The sequence below is a fragment of the Myotis brandtii genome, unplaced genomic scaffold (genome assembly GCF_000412655.1).
Source record: "Myotis brandtii unplaced genomic scaffold, ASM41265v1 scaffold18, whole genome shotgun sequence".
NCBI classification, from domain to species: domain Eukaryota; kingdom Metazoa; phylum Chordata; class Mammalia; order Chiroptera; family Vespertilionidae; genus Myotis; species Myotis brandtii.
The window spans coordinates 10,820,758-10,843,675 of NW_005356674.1; the positions used below are offsets into that span (position 1 = coordinate 10,820,758).

The window sequence follows — 22,918 nt, forward strand, 5'->3', positions numbered from 1 at the left end:
TGTCAGCATTTTGGAAAACCCTAACTTAACTCTGGTGCCGTGTCACATATAGAAATTTTTTGATATTTGCAACCATAGTAAAACAAAGACTTATATTTTTGATATTTATTTTATATATTTAAATGCCATTTAACAAAGAAAAATCAACCAAAAAAATGAGTTTGCGTGTCACCTCTGACACGTGTGTCATAGGTTCGCCATCACTGGGCTAGGGGAATCAGGAAAGCTTCATGCAGAAGGCTTGAACTGACACCTGATGAAAAGGAGTTTGCCAGATGAATGAGGAGGGAGGATATCACAAACAGAAGAATAGCCTGTGTAGAGCCAGAGGCATGAGAAAAATATTGGTATTAGCTAACTATAATAGTGTAAATTTTAGAGTAGTAGTGGAAGAAGGACCACTCTGATTTTCAAGTTCACCTTTAGAGTAGGAGGACATCAGTCCTTCAATTTGAAATCATGAATGCTTCCCTCATTATTTTCAGTAGCCAATTTTCTCTCTATTAGTTTTCTCATCTGGTCCTCTTTACCATGGCATTTGTTTGGACACTTCTTTGTCTCAAATGAAGATTTATTTGGGGCTCTGCTATATGAGCTTGCCAATTTAATGTTTCACCCACTAGCACATAATTCTTAATCCGAGAGTCAGAGGTTAATAGAAAAAGAACATAGAGGGAATATATCTTATGCTATAACTTTAAGAGTATGTTCTCAGGGACTATTGGTGGAAATGAGGAGATGCTTAGAACATATTGAATAAAGAGATTTGTAGACTGTGAGCTAAAGCCTGATGACTTGACATATACCTTGAATGGACTGGATTTCTCCATGGATGAGTCACTGTCTGGGTCACTAAGGAAGTCTGGCCAAATACATGTTCTTTGTCTATTTTAGATATTCAAAGTAACCAAGACTGTGGACACCATTATCAAGAGCACAGAAATCTTAGCTTCAAGAAACTCAACAAGCAGTGTTACAAAATTGAAATATTTCTATTTATCAACCTCTTGGAATCTACTGGGTTAGATGTCCTCAGGGGTTAGCTCTTCTTTACTCTAACCTTTTATATAATATTTCTCTTTCTAGGCATGACTTTTTAAAAAATCCTCACCCAAGGATATGTTTTTTATTTATTTTAGAGAGAGGAAGGGGGGATGGAGAAAGAGAGAGCAACATCCGTCTGAGAGAGAAACATCAATTGGTTGCCTCCTGTACCTGCCCTGGCCAGGGATCAAACCTGCCGCCTAGGTATGTACCCTGACCAGGAATCGACCTATAACCTTTTGGTGTACAGGTTGATGCTTCAACCAACTGAGCCACCTGGTCATGGCTCTAGGCATCACACTTTTAAGATGCCTACAAAGTAGGACCCTAAAACAATGGACCTTTGTCACCACCTCTCAATATGTAGATGGTTGCTCTATTTTTTTCAAGAATAATATAAACAGGAGGCTATTGCTTAGACCCTGTTTCACCCACGTAGGAGGTTTATTCATCTGTAAGTGATACTCATCTTCAGCCTGTGCTCCTCTAAAAACAGTGTGGCTAAGAAATCCTCCTACACTTCTATGTTCTGGGAAATGACTTAACTGCAAGAACCAGCCTTCCCAACGTTACTTAGATGAGACTCAAGGATGAACCCTTTGTTTACCTAAGGCAGACACAAAACCTTGAAATCCTTATTCTTTTTTTAAAATATGTTTTTATTGATATTTAGAGAGAGAGGAAGGGAGAGAAATAGAAAGATAGAAACACCGATGAGAGAGAAACATCATCAATCAGCTGCCTCCTGCACTTACCCCCACTGGTGATTGAGCCTGCAACCCAGGCATGTGCCCTGACGGGGAATTGAACCCACCACCTCTTGGTTCCTGGGTCGGATGCTCAACCACTGAGCCATGCCGGCTGGGTGAAATCCTTATTCTTTATCTCATAAATGATTAGCTGAAATATTTGTCCCCTTTGACCAATCTGAAGAAAATGCTCATTAACTTGACTAAACTTTAGTCAGGGCTGTCTCCTTCCCCCAGGCTCCTAAATTTTGGCCCACCCTAGAGCATTGGAATGTAGACTAACCCCTCCTTAGTGAACATTCCCCAGAATCAGCTGTCCTGAGGGAAAACCATTCCATGACCCATTGTCCAATCAGGCTTCCCAGTCATCTCCCCTTTCCACATCTGGTTCTTTTTAGCAATATTTACTCCTTCCTATAAAAGAAAAGCCCTCTTCTGCCAGACCTTTGAGATACTTGTAGTTATCATGGTCATAAAATGTAAGTTTTCAACTCCTTTGGGTAAATACCAAGGAGCATGATTGCGAGGTCGTCCAATAAGGGTATGTTTAATTTTGTAAGAAACTGCCAAAATGTTTTCCAAAGTGGCTGTACCATTTTAATTCCCACCAGCAATAAATGAAAATTCCTACTGCTCCCCATCCTTGTCAGCATTTGGTGTTGTCCATGTTTTAGATTTTGGCCATTTTAGTAGGTAACGTACTGGTATCTCATTGTTGTTTTAATTTGCATTTCCCTGATGATATATGTGAAGCATTTTTTCAAATGCTTATTTGCCACCTGTATATCTTCATTGGAGAGGTGTCTGTTGAGGTGTTTGGCCCATATTTTAATCAGGTTGTTTGTTTGAAAGTTCTTTGTATATTTTAGATAATATTTCTCTTGAAAATATTTTTTTCCCCAGTCTGTGGCTTGTCTTCCCGTTCTTTTGATGGATATTTTACTTGACAGACATTTTCAGAAAAAAAACAACAACTCAAAACATAGTGGGAGACTGAAATGGTCAAACTCCCCACTCTACAAATGCCCTGTTAATGTAGTCTTCAGAGCTATCTATGTCTTTCACTGTCTTTGAGCTAATTTACAGCTTTATAAGCATCAGAAGACTGATAATAATCATGATTCTTTTCCTTAGAAATGCAAATAAACTGTGTCCAAAATGTAACTGGTTATTTCCTTGATGATAGACCTTTTTGCTTCTGTTTATAAATTAAGTTCAGCATTCCTTATTGTCTCCATAGGTGAAGTTCTTTGAATTATTCTTTGGACTGGTCGTAACATCTTACTGGTTTCATCATTAATTAATTAATGCATTACATAAAATCTTTGACATATGTTCATTTTATACTCACTTGTATGTAAGTCATGATTTTATCTTTTTTTTTTTTTTTAAATTTATCCTTTAACAGAAGTTGGTATAATGTAGGTTTCACAGCTAGTGGTGGAGACTTGTTTCACAAACAAGGCTCAGACCATAGAGCACATATTCTTTACTCACCACGTTATGCTTGGGAACTGAAAGGCAAGTTGGAGAAGCAAAGCATATTGCCCATAGAGATCAATGTGCTAATGGTTAAAGCCATTGGTTCCTATAGGGAACTCAAATGGAAAAGAACAGATAGGTTTATTTAGTAAGAATTGTAAAACCATTTTGCATACAATAGGTTCTGCCAGAAAACCTCCCTAGCATTTGGGAATCAGAGAAATTAGCAGAGAAATCAGGCTGCTCTGCTGGGTTTAAGAACATTTCCTAACAAAACCTACTATGAATATGGAATTCTTAATTTACATTCCTAGGGGGTGGTCACATGGGGCAGTGTGCCCAGGGTTCTCTGGGAGTTGCTTTGTTTGAGTGAAGTTCCCTAGTGTTCACAGTTGGATATCTGCAGATTAAGTGCAGACAATACTTAGACAGACAATTGAAAAAGTAATTTTTTGATGCTTTCCCCAGCTGCTGCTGAGAGATTAGCTGGGATGTTATCCAGGTTCTTTCGCTGTAGCTGATAAAACTTTATGAGAGCAGCACATAAGTTTATACATTATTGTTGATCTAGCTGGGGAAAGAATTTGGGAATACTGTTGCACTTCTTTTATGGGTTGGGAGTCAACAAGTCTAGGCTTTGTTTGCTGGACATTGCGCCTGTTGGGAGAAAAATATTACTAGAGATAGACAATCAATTAAAATAAAACTATACAAAACGAATATTCTAGTTGTTTCTCTGCTATGCATTCCACCTTATCCCATTTTGTGACCTCCATGATCCATGTCTTGTGCACTGGATTGTGAATAGCCAAAGCCAATCAGGGTTATCTGGGTTCCCTTGCCACAAAAAAGTGGTCAAGACCTGGCAGAAACTAAGATTCCTTTGACTATACTGATTACTCATGAGTAATCCAATAAGAGTAAAGTTTAGGGTTTTTGTATCATCTCCCACACTGGACATGTTTGACAAAGAACTGTAGCTTTACTTTCTGCTAGCAGTAGTGCTCTTACATTCATGAGAAAAGCAATCCTGAAGATCAACTGGATCCTGAGAGGAGTGCCTAAAACCTGTGAATTCCGATTATTGTTTGAATCAATTTGATTTTTTTTGTGTTTTTTTTTTGTTGTTGTTTTTTGTCATTCACAATGAAGGATTTCTGCCACCAAACATGGGATATTTTTATGATCCCTGTTGCTTCCTTTTCTTTAGATGGTGCTGTATTGTGTGCAGAAGAGACTTCAGAACATGACTTTGACTTGGACCTGGTCCTGGGGAGAGCTGAGATTAAGCTCACCGATATTCTCTGGGAGCTCTTAGAATCTGTTCAATCTTGGATGCTCTTTACCTATCCCAGCCCTAGTAATTTGAGGTACAATTTTTGGCTGGTTTTCTGTGACCTTTCAAGGAAGTGAAAATTCCAAGGAGAGAATGGAATTGGCCCCAAATAGTTTCCGAAAGCTGGAGAACTCTGGACAGATAGTATTTCATGGACTCCTGTCTAGGAAACACAGTTTTGCAGATTTGTGGATGATCATACAGCTGATCATTGACCAACACAGGTTTGAGCTGTGCAGGTCCATGTATAGATGAAACTTTTTGGATAAATACCTGTACTATTTTTGATCCATGATTGGAAGTCCACAGAACTGGAGCACTGACTGTATGCATTGATTTATGTCATTTTATACAGGGAACTTGAGCATCTACAGATTTTTCTCTCCACAAGGAACCAATTCCCTATGGATACCAAGGGTAGTCAAGTTTTGGGGGAGTCCAAAGTTACACATGAATTTTTGACTGCAGGGATGGGGTTGGGACCCTTAACCCCCAAGGGTCAACTGTACTTATATTTGTGTATCTTTAATTCAAGCACTGTAAGCATCCTTAAGAGGAGGAACCATGTTTGTTTTATTCATTACCATATCCTCAGTGCCTAACATGGTGGCTGTTCCCTAGGAAGCATTTGATCATATATGTTAAATTAGTAGGATGAACAGGAGTCAAGTGGTACAGGTATATTTCTTTTCATACTTTACCAATAAGGAGTTTTATTTCAGAACTCATGATTATAATTACAGGGTCCAGGGTTTATCTGAATTAAGCTCACTGGAAATTTTAACCTCTCACCCAATTCTTTGTTTAACCTTGCTTTCCTCTAAGTTCCAAAGAAACCCATCATCAGATTTTTTTTTAAAGAAGAAAGTTGTTTCATTTGTAATTATTGAACAAGTGTAGGGTTGATGAAATCTCTATGTGCCATAGGTAAAACAATGAATAATATATAAATACCCAACAAACTATATCACATTGATTTTTAAAATCATGAAATATCTTGCAGAGCTAGGGTCCCTGTTTTTGAGCAATCTATATGCTTTTGGTATTACCAGTTCAGTTGCAAGTAGCTGAACATGGTAATGGTAGAAGAAAAGAAAAAATGTCACTGTTAGCTCCTTTTTTTTTTTTTTGCTATAAGATATTTGTTAGTTGAAATGTTAACTTTTTTCATAGCTAATGGGACAGAAACCATGAATCCAATTCAGCTAACTCCAAGGAAGACTAGATAAGAACTATTCAATTATAGGTTGCTTATTTATCTAATTCTCTTGGCAGGATTTGCATTTGGTAAAACAAATCACCTGTTGAAGAAAAAAAAAGTCATTTAAGTGATTAAAATCTACTTTAGTTAATTTCCTCTTTAACTTATTTGTACGCCAGCAAGAGCTGATAATTGTAATGAATAATTCTTATGGGAAATTTTCGTTGACATTTGGATCTCATTAAACTTTGAAAAACTTGTGCCATCTTGTTCTTTTGGGGACTTCCTTTCCCCTACCCCCCAGGATAACTGTTTTCAAGGCAGGCTGCAGTGCATGAAGTTTGATGCATGAGCTTTAAAACTTCAGAGTTTGAAATCCAGTTCTTTCATTACTAGCTGTGTGAGCCAGGGCAATTTTAAGTTAAAAAACACACACAATTCAAATGCAGTTGTAAAAAGATTGTTACGATGGATTGTCAGGATAATTAAATGAGCTAATGTAAAGTGCTAGGGTTAGAGGTGTAAAGTGCTTAACATAGTTGGGCATATGGTAAGAATATATTAATAGTATTGCTCATTATTAATAAGAAGCTCAGAAATAGAAAAGCTGATTGGATGAAGAGGGGGTGCTGGAAAAACAAAGATCAGCTTCCTCTTTATAATCCTACATAATAAAAGGCTAATTTACAAATCTACCGAAAGGTAGAACGACTAGTCACTATGACACACACTGACCACCAGGGGGAAGACTCTCAATAAGGAGCTGTCCCCTGGTGGTCAGTGCACTCCCACAGGGGGAGTGCCTCTCAGCCAGAAGCCAGGCTCATGGCTGGCGAGCACAGTCACAGTGGTGGGAGCTTCTTCCGCCTCTGCAGCAGCGTTAAGGATGTCCGGACCGAAAGGTAGAACGACTGGTCACTATGACACACACTGACCACCAGGGGGAAGACTCTCAATAAGGAGCTGTCCCCTGGTGGTCAGTGCACTCCCACAGGGGGAGTGCCTCTCAGCCAGAAGCCAGGCTCATGGCTGGCGAGCACAGTCACAGTGGTGGGAGCTTCTTCCGCCTCTGCAGCAGCGTTAAGGATGTCCGCTTGCCAGCTTAGGCCTGCGGGGAGTGGGCCTAAGCCAGCAGTCGGACATCCCTCGAGGGCTCCTAAACTGTGAGAGGGCATAGGCCAGGCTGAAGGACCCCCCTGAATGCATGAATTTTGTGCACCAGACCTCTAGTTAATGTATAAGTTGCTAGAAAATTTAGCATATGAGTAATAGACATTTGCTCTATTATCAAGAAAACACAATTTTTCAAGTTCTTACCAAACTACTTCTGTATTATACATACTATCCATTCAGAATTCTTTTTTTAAAGGATATTTTAACTTAGGGGTCAGAGTATATAATACTTCAAGAACAAGAACACCTTAGTCCCATTGTAGAATTAAAATCAGTTAATGTGAATGTCAACCCTTCCTCTTGGTGTTTTAAAGTGCGTATCATTTAAAGGTAAAGAAAATGTAAAATAGAAAAAGATGACTGTAGGGACTGGTGAATATAGATGGTGTAAGAAAATGTGTGGTAGAGAATGAGAAAGGAGAGAAAAAGAGTAGTAGCATCTTGGTTTGAATATATCTGTATCTATCTATCTATCTATCTATCTATCTATCTATCTATCATCTATCTATCTATCTAAATCACAAATGTCATTGCTATATGTAGTAGGCATGTTATTAACCTCAATTGTTATCCCTTTTTGAAACTGGAGAATATGAATAATATTCTTAGACATGTAAGTCAACTTTTGATTTTTTTTGCAGAGGAGAGAGTGGGGTTTGTAAAAAATTTATTTAGGTATGCATTGGAAATGTTTGTGTGTATGTGAGGGAAACAGTCTTACCACTTCAAAATACGTTGTTCAGACTAATCTTAAAATTAATTTGTGTTTTGGACACACATCATTTGTTTCTGCTACTAAGAAGATTATTAAAGGCCAAGTTAGATGGATTTAAAAGTAAGCAAAATAATCCATACTGTAAATAATCTATGTGCAAAGAGATATAATAGGGAGTATCCATTTTTTATTTATTCAGTACTATACTTTGAGTTTAGATTTAATGTCTTATTTATAGTGGAAAAGGTAAGGAATTTCCCCCTAGTTTAGAAGTGATTTAGCTTAGAGATAAAAATTGTCAGAAGTCACTGAAAGAACAGAGTTTGGGACTTCTTCTCTCACTTAAAAGATGTTCCTAATTTCTTAAAAAGGTGTTTATTAGACGTAACAGAAGCCCGTCTTAGAGAATGAGGGAACATCCTGGCCGGAAATAAAACTCTGAGAAGTCAAGTCAACAACTGGTGCCTTGGAAGTTGATCCTTTTGTGTTTCTCCTGCTTTATAATTTATCTTTATAGCATCAACATGTGCTTTTAGCTACCATTTCTGTCTTGATGACTTGCCCTGTCATTATCAGCCTTTATTAATCCTAGCTCTCTCAGGACTGATTTATGAAATTGACCCCTAACCACCATCTCTTACTTCTCTGGGGGAGAGGGGATGGAACAAGAACAGAAGAAAGTACAAAGCTTTTATTTTTCTTTCTTTGTTAAACTAGACTTAAAACAGTCTTAAAGGAGCCTCTGAGAAGCCATATACTCCCATGATCCAAATTCCTGTGTCCTCAATCTAGTCAAGTAGACGTATTTCCATTTGGGAAGAGTCTTTCTATACCATCTTTCTTCTGGGAAAGAAAATCATTTAGTTCCTCCTGAATCCATATTGTTGAGGAGTTTGCAAAATGTAGGTATATACTGGAGGTTATTTTGGCTTTTTGTGCTTGTGTTTAGTGTATTCTATTGGAATCTATTATGAGGGCTGTGGGGAAAGAGAGAAAGATGAGCTGGTGTCTGCACTTTTCTTAAACAGCTGGGGCTATGAGCAGAAACTCTTTAAATTGCACATGCAAATGTAGCATCTGGCATAGTGGGAACAACAGAGCTCCAGGGACCCTGGAAGAGGTGAAGTAGGAGAGCTTGTCAAGTTTCTTACAGTTTTAACTCCAGACCTTAAGAATAGATTTAGCCAACAAAGAGGAGTGAGTTTTGCTCTAGCGTCTCAAGAAACACAATCAGTAGGACTTCAGCCTGAGCGAAAAGCATGTAGACTGTGACTGAAGAAGCAGGACTTGGAGATCAACATAAATTAGCTTCAAAGTAGTGGTTCCCAAAGTGTGCCCCCCACAACCCGGTCAGTGTCAGCATTACCTGGGAATTTGTGAGAAATGCACATTCTTGGTCCTCAACCCAGAACTACTGAATCAGAAATTGGGGGTAGGGCCCAGAAATCTATGATTCAACAAGTCCTCCAGATTATTCTGATGTATGCTAAAAATTGAGAATCACCATTTTAGGGCATTAGGGCCATTTTTTTTTAACTTAATAAGGAGGTGGCCTTCATCTCCTGTCCCACACTGATTGTTTCAGGTCCATAAATGAATGCATGTGTGCTTACTAGATTTAAAAAGTGATGATAGCCCAGCCAGTGTGGCTCAGTGGTTGAGCATCGACCTATGAACCAGGAAGTCACGGGTTTGATTCCTGGTCAGGGTACATGCCTGGGTTGAAGGCTCAATCCCCAGTGTGGGGTGTGCTGGAGGCAGCCAATCAATGAATCTCTCTCATCATTGATGTTTGTATCTCTCTCTCCTTCTCCCTTCCTCTCTAAAATTAATAAAAAAAATATTTTCAAAAAAGTGATGATAGAACCTGGAAGGGCTTTGCTGTTACATTTCATTATTTTAAGACCTGACATGACCCTTTTTTTGGGTGTTCCTCTTTCTTCTCAAGTCTTAGCTCTCTCAGTTTTGTGACTCTTGGCGGATACCATCTACTTGTTATTTCACAGTGGAACTGAGCTATTCAAACTGGTAGCCTACACATGGCCACATGTGACTACTTAAATTAAAATTAAGTAAAATAAAAAGTTTAGCTTCTCAACTCTAGCCATATTTCAACTGCTCAGTAGCCACATGTGGATAGTAGCTACTCTATTGGACAGTACTAATATGGAACATCTTCATCTCTTGGATACTAAACTTGTAAAGCTATCAGTAATGTTTACTAACTTCTGTTGTGTAAACACTCCCACCATGACCAGTGTTGAGCTACTAACATGGAGTTGAAAAAAGATACGTACAATCAACTCTTGAGAGCCAACATGAATTGGTTCCAGGTCACCATTTGTTTTATGAGAGGAATTATTTCTTGATGGCAGAAAGTACAAATTCTGTTCTTTGTATTCTAATTTGATTTTACGTGGTTGGTTTTCCAAGAATACAATATTAATAGCATACTAAAAATGGCCAATAAATCCTTAACTCTATTTTAGGTATAAGGTATAATATACAATACACAAATTAATTTAAAAGATCTATTCTAAGCATAAAAAAAAAATGCGGAGACAAAAAAAACATGACAGAAAAGTGGATTGGGATCAGTGTCTTACAGTGTCTTTGTACTCAAAACTAAACCCTACAAGATGTTAAGATGCATTTGTTTTAGTCTGAATTTTATATTGAGTCAATGTTGTACTCCATTTATTATTTCTATAAAGTGGGAGGTGTTTATAGTCATGTCTGGTTGTGGATAGTAAGTGGGTAGGATTGACTTGCTTGTTTATTAAAAATGGAAGAATTTTCTTTCATCTTTGAGGTCATGAATGACTTGTAAGTATGCTTAAAAGGATGAGCAATGTACTTAGCTTTTAAAATATATGCCATTTTTAAAGTGCTTAGAAATCCTTTTTGAAAGATGTAAAATTATTCTTTTATTGCAAGACAAACAGAAGCCAGGGGCTAGTTTTTAAGTATCATAATCAGACTTGGAAAAGACCTTTTTGATGTTGTTTGTTAAGCTGTGCATTCTCTAAACGTGTGTGTGTGTGTGTGTGTGTGTGTGTGTATCTGCAGTGATGGTGGGGGTTTATGGTCATGAATGATGCTCTTGCCTCACTAAGTTAACAACATAGCTGTTAGACAGAAATAAATTTTAATTCATGGATTTTACACCCACAATTCTTGAAAATGAGAAATGAAATTATTCTGATATGATTTCCTTTTTTTAAAAAGGAAAACCCCTAACTCTGAATGACTCTGTTATTAAAACTCTTTGTTAATTGTTGTAGTCATAATTAGACAAGAATTATCAGTTAAACTGATAACCTTGTTGAGTCTAATTATTTCTGCAGAAATATTATACACATTTGTGTCAAACTGGGTCATTTTTTGGCTCTTGGGAATCTGCCATTTTAATGCTGGTCCAGCTAAAGCTGGGTGTCCTTGAGTAACAGCTGCTAAAAATTAAATCAATAAGTGGTGTCCAAATGTCAGGGAGAGTGGTGCACCTGGGGACAGTTTGAGACAGTATGTGGGGTTTGATTCTGGGTAGTCAGAGTTTAAATTTGACTTAGAAAAGAAATAAGTCAGCATCTTTAATGCCCAAACATTATACACCATCTAGTCAGTAGACTTAGTAAAGGTCAAACAATCGATATGGTTGGCATTAGCAGAGCTAGGTTATGGAAGATGGTTTTATTCCTTGAAGTTGTTATTTAGAATTCCAACATACAGAAAGATAGGCAGATTGTCAGGTGAAGTAAAAGAGAAGCTGATCATTGGTCAAGGAGCTAAGTTAAGATATTCAGTGGACTTGGAAAACAATGGGGATCTCAAATTGCTTCCACATTTGTCTTTGTTAAAGGTTTAATATTTTGAATGTGTACTTGTCCTTTGGGGAAAATGGGTCTGATAGATATATCATCAATCCAGTAAGATGGGAATGCCAGGAGAAGCATTTTATGGTTCATCATGTTGTTACTCTAGTATTGACTTATACTAGAAAAAATTAAAAAAGAAAAAGGAACAAGAATACGTTTTTGCCCTTTGCAAAATCACTTGGAATTGAGTAAAGATAATTGGTGAAAATATTAGGTTCTCCCATTAAGTTATATATTATTTCTAGAGAGGTAGCAGAGCAAGTATGGAATGGAAAAACATGAATAAAAACTGAGGAGTGAGGAGATAATAACTTGGTTAAAAACTAGTCATTTGACAACTAAATAAACATTATATGAACATATTCAAATAAGAGAATTTAGCATGGCCATTCGAAAGCCAAAAGAAAATGTTTTTGGATACTATCTTATAAGTAAAAAAAATTTCCAAATAGTATGTGTGTTTTAATTTTCACCCAGAAAGACTCCTATTACAATTGATCAAGAAATTAACCTGTGCTACTTTATTTTACAAATCTTATTTTGTCACACATAAAAAAATTTAAAAAACACAAATATATTTTTATTGATTTCAGAGAGGAAGGGGGGCAGAGAGAGAGAGAGATAGAAACATTAATGATGAGAGAGAATCATTGATTGGCTGCCTCCAGCACACCCCCTACTGGGGATAGAGCCCATACCCCGGGCATGTGCCCTTGATCAGAATCAAACCTGGGACCCTTCAATCCATAGGCCAATGCTCTATCCATTGAGCCAAACCAGCTAGGGCAGATATATATTTTTGACCAAAGATTGTGATATAGTAGGAGACAAAATTAGGGCCATTTTCTTGCTTTTTCTTTAACTCTAGACTGCTCTATAATGAAGTTTGGATCAGGTAGCAATGAGAAATTGGTGGCAATCAGAGGCAACTCTGATATAATCTCTTTAGTTAGCTGGGTGTTTCGGATCTCACGGGGAGAAAAGTTGCCCTTAAGGTTTAAGTATGTCTTCTTTATTAAATGTTATCAGGGCAATCTGGAGAGCACTGTTTGTAGATCATCCATTGAGAAGAGTATACGTGAAGAAAGACTATATTGGGGAAATAGTTACCTAGCAGATTTTATTGATTCTCTTGGCCTGTGGTAGGTTCCAGTCATGGCTCCAATTCTTTAACCTGTGCCTACATCCACATCCTTTGCCCTGAGACTGCATTTCCTCTCAATGAAAAGACAGAGTCTATTTCCCTTAAATCTGGACTTGTTTTGTTAATTGCTTTGGTCAATAGAATGTAGCAGAAGTGAGAGTATGCCATTTCTGAGCCTCTGTCTAAGAAGGCATTGTGTTTGCCATTTGTTCACTAATGGAGAGCAATGCTTTCTCGTCTGCTGCGTGATGAGAGACAGTTTCAGACATGTGAGACATGTGACAGAGCTGTCATGTAGACCACACCAGACAGGAGAGCAACAAATGCTTAATGCTGTATGCCACTGATGTTTTGTGGTTGTTATGCAGCACTGTTGTGGCAATAGAGAGCTGACATAGGGCACTAGTTTTGTCTCAGGGTATGGAGAGTTGATAAATCCTTCATGAACTCTTGATGCTTTATTAAAATAAACAGGAAGTCCTTGAAGTGACAGACTTGCTTAGCTCAAGCACCTTCCATGAGGCATTTATTTACTGAGTTGATATGACCTGGGGGGCAAAAGTTTCAGCCCTTTGCTTGGTAGCAGCAGTATGCAAATGTAAAGGGTGTCCCAAAATTCACGCAAGAAGTAATTTTGATAGAAAACACAGGTTTATAATTAAAAATTGTAAATTTTTTATTGATTCATAAAGTATACAGTATAGGATTATGTATGGAATAGCATATCGGGTAAATGGCCTCCACGGCTTTGCTGGCACGTACGCACTCTTTTGTTAAAATTTTCCATGACCGTTTTGCATAAATGTGGCTGAATTTCGATGAGGCTCATTTTCATCTTGATGGCTTGGTTAATCGACAAAATTGTCACATTTGGGGTTCAGAAAATCCACGAGTGATTGTTGAGAAACAAATGCATCACAACGTGTCACTGTTTGGTGCGGATTTTGGGCTGGAGGCATCATCGGACCATTCTTCTTCGAAAATGCGGCTGCTCAGGCAATAATAGTTAATGGTGCTCGCTATCACGACATGACAATCCATTTACCCTATATGCTATTCCATACATAACCCTATACTGTATACTTTATGAATCAATAAAAAATTTACAATTTTTAATTATAAACCTGTGTTTTCTATCAAAATTACTTCTTGCGTGAATTTTGGATTTCTGGTATATTTGAGACTGCCATTCCATTGTCTTCTGGCTGTATTTTACTTCTACTTTTCCTTCTTACTAGAGAAAACAATGGCATTTTGTAGAAGCCCCGAGGGATCTGAATCTAAGAGGGACAGGTTTTTATCTGTGAATAGAAAGGGAATTTGGTTGAAAATAGAGGCTACTTATGATTCATTCAGAGGAATTTTTTCCTCTCCATCATTTTATTAGCCTAGTGATTTGATCCTCCGTGGCACTTCAGAGCCCTCTGTGAGATGACTTGGTTCAGCTGCACTGGATCTTTTTCAAATATTTTCTAAGGACAAACACCCTCCCTGCGGGTTTCCTCAGCTGCAATGATTGTCTTGTCTGGGGATTGTATTCTGATTAATTTAACTTAAGCTTCCTTACTGCTTCAGTGGATTCCAAATTTGTCATGGTTAAAAAAAAAATTCTCCTGAGAAGTCTCATAAAAGAAGTTCATGAGAATAGGGCTTAGAATTTGTTCTTCTGAGCAATCTTTATAATGTGGCAGAGGGCTGAGAAGAAGAATAGAAGGAATGCCAAATTCTTCCTGATTCATGCTTGCAGGTCAGGCATAATACCGGAGTGTACAGAAATTTCCATGATCATTTCTCTGCATAGACCCCTCTCCTCCAACTGAACTAAAATCAGTGAAAAGCATGCATGCAATAATTTCACATAGTCAGCAGGGGGCAGGAGCGCCCCGGCCATAATTCCCAATCTCTTCACTAGGTGTTGCTCAAACCAACCACTGCACACTGTTCTCAAAGCCAGCTGGTTCTGAACTATTATCAAGACTTGTTTTTTTGTTTTTTGTTTTTGTAAAATTTTGCTTTTACTAAGTCTCATCTGCTGACAGTGTGGGCAGTAGAGTCAGTCTGCTTGAATTTGAATTCTGGCTGCTCCAATTGCTAGCTTTGCCATCTCTTTGTGCTTTAGTCTTTCTCATCTGAAAGTGGGAAAAGAACAGTTGTGAGGATGACTGAGTTAACTTGTGTAATGCATTTAGAATAGTACCAGGCACTTAGTAAGTTCTTGCTAAATATCAGCTAATAATAGTATAGCTTTTTTTGGTTTTTTAACCTTTCACCTTTTATCCTCCTAAGTCTGAACGTAAAAATAAACTTATCTGGCAATAGATTCTGCAGGCTGACTCCTCCTCTTTGTTCTTCAAAATTCACCTCAAAAATACAATATCACCTCTGATAAATATCAGCTAATAATAGTATAGCTTTTTTTTTTTGTTTTTTAACCTTCCACCTTGTATCCTCCTAAGTCTGAATGTAAAAATAAACTTATCTGGCACTAGATTCTGCAGGCTGACTCCTCCTCTTTGTTCTTCAAAATTCACCTCAAAAATACAATATCACCTCTGTGGCATTTCTGCCAAAATGCTTACGCTAAATCTAATAATGAGAAAATATCAGACAAAACCAAACTGAGGAACATTCTAAATAACTAGACTATGCACTTCAAAAATGACAAGGTCACGAGAGACAAACTGTTCCAGACTGTAGGATACTAAACAGACATGACAATTGAATACTGACTTTACAGTAAGACAACTGGCAAAAGTTGAATAAGGTCTGTAGGTAAGATAGTAGTATTAGGTTAGTATTAATTTTCTGGTTTTGTAAATTGTAGGTAATGGGAGAGAATGCCCTTGATCTTAGAAAACATACACTGGAATATTTAAGAGTAAAAGGGACAATCTCTGAAAGTTATTCTTAAATGTTTAAAAATGTATGTTTGTATATATATATGTATATATATATATTATATATGAGGGCATATGATGAATGGTTTATGAGAATTATTTGTATTATTCATGCAACTTTTTTTTTGGAGGCCTGAAATTACATAAAAAATACAAAGTTAAAAAAATAAAAACCATGAATAAAAAATGAAATATCTTATCCCAGACACCTCCTTCTCCAAGAAGTTTTTCCTGATGTTTCCGTGCCCTCACTCTTAGGTGGGTTAGGTGCTTCTGCCCTGTGTGCCCTTGACCTTCAGCCTGTCTCTCTGTCATAACTCTGTATTGTGACTACCTTTTATGTCATTGTGAGCCTGGGCAAGAAGGCAGGGACTCCATGTCATTGTTCACCTTTGTGTCACTGAGCCTAGCGAATACCTGGCACAGAGAAGAAACTCATTACATATTTGCTGAGTGATAAGGTCGTGGGACATGGTGGTATATCCACAGTTTGATTATCCAGGGGCCTGTTGTGAATTTTAGGCTTGCTTTTCAGGTTTTGTAGCAGGGATGTAGCACAGGTTTGGGACTCAACACACCTAGTCAGAGAGCCAAGTTCTGTCACATCGTGCACAAGGGACAGTCTCTTCAGTTTATTTATACCTTAGTGCTGTGATTGTCTAGTTCAGAGACAACCTGAGGATAGAATTTGAGCTCTTTGAAAGAAAGGCAAATCAGTGGACTCTCTCTGTCTAGGCATTTAACTTAAGGGAATTCCACTCTATGTTTAGTATGAAAAGAAACTTATTTTACTTACAGTGTAGCCACCAAATGTAAACCATGATTTCATTTGGTGTACAACTGAAGAAACAGCAACCTGAACTGAAGCTAGAGGCAGAAATGACTGTAAGGGCATTAGTGAGAAACGTACATGCATGCATGCTTCCCACTTGTTCCCTTTTTTATGGGTTATGTTTGGGATGTTTTAAAGACAGGTTTGTCTATAAGCAGTCTGCTGATGTTAGAATGTAACTTCATAAAGATGTAACTCATATTTATTTGTGATCTCCATATTAATTTACTCTCATAAGAGGGTATACATTGTGGTCACTACTTCACCACTATTTTTATCTGATATTAACTTCCAAGCTGGGTAGTTTGCCTTTTGGCAAAGATAACAATATAATAAAAAAATCAACATTACTTTTGTCTTTACCATAGAAGCCTATCCAGAAAACATTCAAATGTGTGCATATGACTCTAGAAAAGGAATGTAACTCCAAATTGTAAGAAATGTAAAACCAAACCAGGTTTCCTACCGAGGTTTATTTTTAATTTATGACCTGATGAACTGAGGCTGTCACATGCATTGTCTAGTTCAGAATGGAATCTCTGTGAGGAAGACAAATTGGATCGGAGAGAGACTGATCAGTATGAATAGATGAGGACAAAGTGGAACTCCCCACACCTCAAATATAACTCCCTCACACATTCCACCCATCAGTGACTCATTTGAAATAACAGGTTCTTTTTCTAAAAGCTGCGATGAAAGTGAAGCCTACTATCTAGACTTTGGTACGAATTGGTTTAATCAGGCATTTTGATTGCTTTTCCTCTAACACCTAGTTGAAAAGATGAAATAGTGGTCTTGTTTGGAGGGAATTGGAGGAGGAGGAAAGGGCAATTTTAGAGTGAGATATAGTTTGGAAAAGGTGCTGACCAGGGGAAGTGCTGACGTGGATGCTTAGGAGAGCTGCAAACAGTGTCCTGGTTCTTGGAAGTAGGGGAACACAAGTAGGGAGAGGAGTGGAAGTGGTCAAGCCTCCAGGAAGAGAAGGGTGATGTTGCCAAAACAGATGTTGGCCATGTGGCAGTGGTGGCATGAGTCCTGCTTGGCATACCGCGAAGTAACATGTAAGTCATGGTTCTGCAGTTGTTTGCCTTGTGAATTACCTGGCTTGTTTCTCTTGAGAATGAACTGTCTTATACATCTACGTTTATCTTAGAATAGAGTTACCTATGCTTGTTCTTAATAAACACATATTTAGTTAAACATATAATGTTCCCGACACCTTTGCTGTACCTACTGATACTTGTCTAGGACCGTGCCCCCTGAAACTTAATTTCTCAACAAAGTTTTCAAAGTACTTGGCCCAAACTAACTTCCACTAACTTTAAAAAGAAAATGATCAAATTCCAGAGCAGCCAACTGAATATGCTGTTATATGAAGCATTACCATAAATGGCTCATTTATCTAAATGGCATTCAATCTCATGTGGGCATTCAAGGATGCAAAGACAGACAATGGCTATCTCTCCAAACCCTAAAAATGTCATAAGATATGGATGGGCAGTGTGCAGAAAGTTTTTATTTTTGTCAAAACCAGTTTTGACTTTGGGGTATCAAAAGGCTGTGTCATTGTCCTCTAGAACCAAACACATTCTAGAACTAAGAGATTTTGCCACATTAATGAAGAATTGAAAAGTAGAAAAGGTCAGAGTTCATAAGTAGGAAGAAAGAAACCAAGAAATGGCTGAGAGGTCAACATAGACATGGAATCTGCTCTCATGGAGGGAGGGAAAAGGGAGGGAAAGGGAGAATGTGTCTAGGTAATGAAAAATAAGCTCAGCAGGGCATATATATTTGCAGGTTTCATAGTTATTTGTCATTTGCTCCCAGATTTTCTCCGACAAACTCTCAGGATAACTTCTTAGAGGAAATGTGCTCTTTTTTGGGGGCGGTAGGGTGGGGGAGGTAAAAATCTAAATCAGGCTGTCAAATACATTTATGGATCAGTTCAATCTACTTTCACTGCCACTGCCTTTATTCAGATCCACACCTCTCTTCTCTGGGCAGTTACAACCACCCTGTAAGGGCTGACGTTGCCTCCATTGCCCTGCTTCTGTTGCTTCACCCCTTGCCTTCAATGTCATCCTCCACTCTACTACAAGGGAATTTTTCTGAGATGCAAATATTGTTTGACAGCCCTGCTTAAAAGCTTTCATTGACTTTTTATTTTCTGTGGAATAAATCTCAAAATTTATAGCATTAAGAACCTTCATATTTTATCCCTCCAACCTTATCTCTTATGACATCCCTTTATTGATTCTAGCATCACACAGAGTTTTTATAATTTATATCTCCAGTTCTTTATATATGCCTGACAAACTGCTACTCCACCATTTAAAGGCAAAAATCAAGTCTTTTGTCATCTTTGGAAGCCTCCTCTTCCTCCTATTCTCACTTCCGAACTCCAAGTCAAAGTGAGTATATTCACTGATGCTGCCACTCTATCTAGTTTACATATCTAACTACATTTAGTGGTCTATGCACTTATTTCCCCTATTAGACTTTGACCTTTTTCAAGGTTGGTACCTAATTGATTTATTTTTGTAGATCAAGGACATGGCACATAATAAGTACATAACAATTGTTTATTGGATGAACAAGTGAAGTTTTCATGCTTAAATCCCAGTGTTTAGTTAGTAACTCAATAAGTAAAACTGAGGACTGTTTACTAAGAGTTAGCCTGGCACTGGGCTAGGTCCCATGTGGGTTGTTGGGTAGTGAAGGACACACTCATTGCAGATAAGGGTTTGAACCCATGTAGATGTGGGTTCATATTTAAGGGGAAAATAAATGTAGAAAGACAAACAATAGGTGGTGGGGTGCAGCTATTACTAAGTAGGGGAGATATTCATGATATCATGGAAAACATTAGTAGCTTAAATTGTTTGAATGGGAAGTGTTATGTTAGCGGTGGCCATGCACATGTGTTTGGATAGGAATGAAATGTGTTAAAATAGTAGAATTAGATGAACATGAATTGGTCAGCGAGAAAATGAATGTTGTGGTCAGTAAGATACTTGAAGCTGCAGGTGTGGTAAAGACCAAGGGGCTTTGTGACTCTGATATTCTGTCAACTATGCTGAGAGGGAGAGGGAGCCTGGGGAGGCATCTGAGAGAGGTTTGTGCAGAGAACAAAGACTGCAGTCATATTTTCTGCTGCACTGGGACTCTCCTTCCCTAGTAAGAGGAACCTTCTCACTCCATGCAGCAATGCCTCAGTGACGATGAGCAATAAAGGTTCATGAATTTTCTATTTATTGGTGCTGTAGCAGCTGCTACAGTGAGAGGCTCACAGCTTGGTACCTCAGCTGTATACAACTTTCTGACCCAGTATGTAGCTCTTTTAAGAGTATTTTATACTGAAAATGTACAAACACACAAAATAGAGAGATTTTACCCATGTAAACATGAGCTGCTTTTAACAAATATCAACATTTTGTGGTTCTTTTTAACTGACATTTTAAAGCAAACTCTAGACTCATAGTATTTTATACATAAGTATATCAGTATGTACCTCTAACTGATAAGGATATTAAAAATCATATAACCACCAAGCCATATCACATCTAGGGTTGCTTTTAATATGCTCGAGGGACTGGCTCCCTCCCTGCCACTTCACCCCATTCCTCTATCAGGCTGCATATACTATTTCCGGTTATGCCTGATGCCACTGTCTTTCTGAGGGAAGAACCAGCTATTATGCCCATGCTCCTTGTGCAGACAGAGTCTTTCATTTGCAAAACCTCATCTATGAAGAATGAAGTTTTCTGGCCTTTACCTCTGTTCCACTTATACCTGACATTTTAATTAGCAGAAAGATATATTTCGTCTGTAAATGAATCTAGCACTATTTCAAGTCCGACCCCTCTCTGCTATGTCAAAAGGATTTGTTTTAAAAATTTTTGGCTTGAGAATTCTTAGAGATTTTCAAGAAGTGTAAATATGCCAAGTGTTTATATACATGGAATTGCCTGTTCTGACCCATCACTTTTGGGGGAATAAATGAACCTCATTTATACAGTGACTTTTTGAGCTAACTTGGGATGGTAGCAGTCATCACAGGCAGCTACATTAGTTGCTCTCTTTGTCCCTCTTTGCCTCTAGAGAAAGCCAAAAGCACCTGTATGAATTAGGATTGATCAACAGAATACATGCAAAGAATTCTAGCACTCAAGTATTTATGATCTACTTGGCAAGGTAAAGCACATATGTAAAGATTTAACTGTCCATTAGGTATTGGAATTAAGGGTCCAAAGATAGCGGTGTTCATGCTGTGGGCATTAAGAGTTGGAGGCTTCTAACTGGAAATAGTCCTGGGTTTTGTTGAGAAGTGAGATTTCACCTGGACTTTGATTGCTGGTCATAATCATAGCCAGAGAGAAAGGAGTGGGTGTTTGAGGGTACAGTGGTCTTGGGACAGAACACAGGACAAGCAAAATTTGGAGAGGTGAAGGCACAGGCCAGGCACAGAGAAGTACATGTAACCCAGTGTAGCAGTCATTTGTAGTGACCAGCACTGCATATCACCACTTTCCCACCTGATTTAAGGTCAAGTGGGATAAACAGTTCCATCTCAAGTGTCTACTATGATGGCTTTCTGCTTTTTTTGGCTTCAGATCTTTCTTTGATGCCTAGAAAGTTTGCTCAGCACCACAGATATAACCCACCAGCGTTGGGGAATCAGTGTCTGTGTTTGCAGGTCTCAACGAAGGGAAGCTGGGAGTCAGTGGAAAATGTCCTAGAAAATGTCACGGGGACAATTCTGAGATGCATTCTACATGGTTGTGGAGAGAGCCCCTAATGGAACTGAGCCTCAGTTGCCCATGTGCTAACCAGCTCAAGCACATCTCTGCACTGGTTTTCCTTCCTTCCCTCTTTTACATTCACTTTCCCATTCCCCTGCTCCCTGAAAACTGCTTCCAAAATAACCTCTGCACACCCAAATCCTTGTTGAAGACTCAGCTTTTGGGGGAACTCAAACTAAGAAAACCAGATTGGTGAAATAAGGCAATATCCAGGGAAAGAGAAAGAAATGTAGAATGTAGGGTTGATGAAGGCTTGGTATACTTTTTTACTAATGAAAATAAGTATTCCTCCCTCCTTATTTGGTTTTCCTTTGCTTGCTTTTCCCTTGCTGTTATTTTTTTTATATAAATTGTGCTTTTAGATTACAGTTCATGTGGAACTAGCATGAGCTATAGTTTATAGTCTTCATGGATTCTGAGGTTAGGGATTCTGTCCTGTTGTCTCCTCATTTCAGTAAATGACAATCAGTTCTTCCCACTGAACAGTTCAGAAACGTTGAGGTCATCTCTGACTTCCTTCCATGTCTCACAATCCATCTTTATCTGTCAGAAAATCTTGTTGGCTCCATGTTCACAATATATGGAGAACCTGGCTATGTCTCAGCACCTCCACCACTACCGCTCTGGTTTAAGCCACAGATAGCTCTCCCTTGGATCACTGTTAAGAGCATCCTGGTCTCATTGCTTCTGCCTTTAACTCTTTATTCTATTCTCAGAGTGAGTGTGTTAAAATATAAGCCAGAGAATATCTTTCCAACCCTCAGCATTCTCCTATAGTTTTCCATTGTACTTTGAATAAAAGCCAGAATTCTTACAATGGCTGAGTAAAGCCAAAGTTTTTACATGATTTTTCATCTTTCCTTTTTTTGATCTTTTTTCTTACTACTCTCCCCCTGGCTTCTTGCACTCCAACCCACTGGCCTCATTGCTGCAATTCAGACAGGCCAGCATGCTCTTAACACAGAATTTTTGCACTTATGCAACCTCACATGATCTGCTTTCCTCCTGGATATGCACATGGCTCGCCTCCTCACCTTCTCAGGTGTTTACTCACCTGTCATTTCTCAGTCAGTCCTTTTTAGACTTCCCTATCTAAAATCGTACCTTCCACCTGGGTATTTCCTTTCCCCCTCCCCTGCTTTATTTTTTTCCTTTTGTATCTTTCACTATCTAATAAGCATTATTTTACTCATTAAAACTTTTTAACCTTTTTTCACCTTCCAGGAGGCAAACTCTATGAGAGCAGGTGCCTTTTCTTGAGTGAGTGGGAGAATCTCTTGTTCATTTTTTCTCTTCCAAGCCTAAAACAGTACACAACACACACACACATACACACACACATGCACACACACACACACACAGATTTATAGTGCATGAACAAAAAATTTAGTGGATATTTGATAAATGTGTGGATACTTAATAGTTATGCCCCAGCCTATTCAGTGGGTGCCACAGAAATATATATATTTGTGGATGACTGATAAATAAATAAATAAATAGTGGGAAGAAGAGGTATGTGTCTTTATTTAACCTCTCTGAGGCTCTATTTTTTCAGCTGAAAATGGAGCTCTAATACCTAACTTATGGAAGCGAATTACTAGTAAATAATGTATTTAAAGATCTTAGGAGAGAAAAGAACCTAGATAGATGGTAGGAATGACTGTTTAT

General features: G+C 38.2%; 1 long non-coding RNA gene across 1 annotated transcript in view; it reads left to right on the forward strand.

Annotated features, from left to right (window-relative positions):
• The window catches only part of LOC106725660, a 73,721-nt gene extending 72,616 nt beyond the window's left edge, over nt 1-1,105 (forward strand). Inside the window, exon 4 of the long non-coding RNA XR_001361590.1 lies at nt 895-1,105. This is a non-coding gene — a long non-coding RNA (uncharacterized LOC106725660). The remainder of the gene's footprint in view (nt 1-894) is intronic.
• Nucleotides 1,106-22,918: the final 21,813 nt, after the last annotated feature.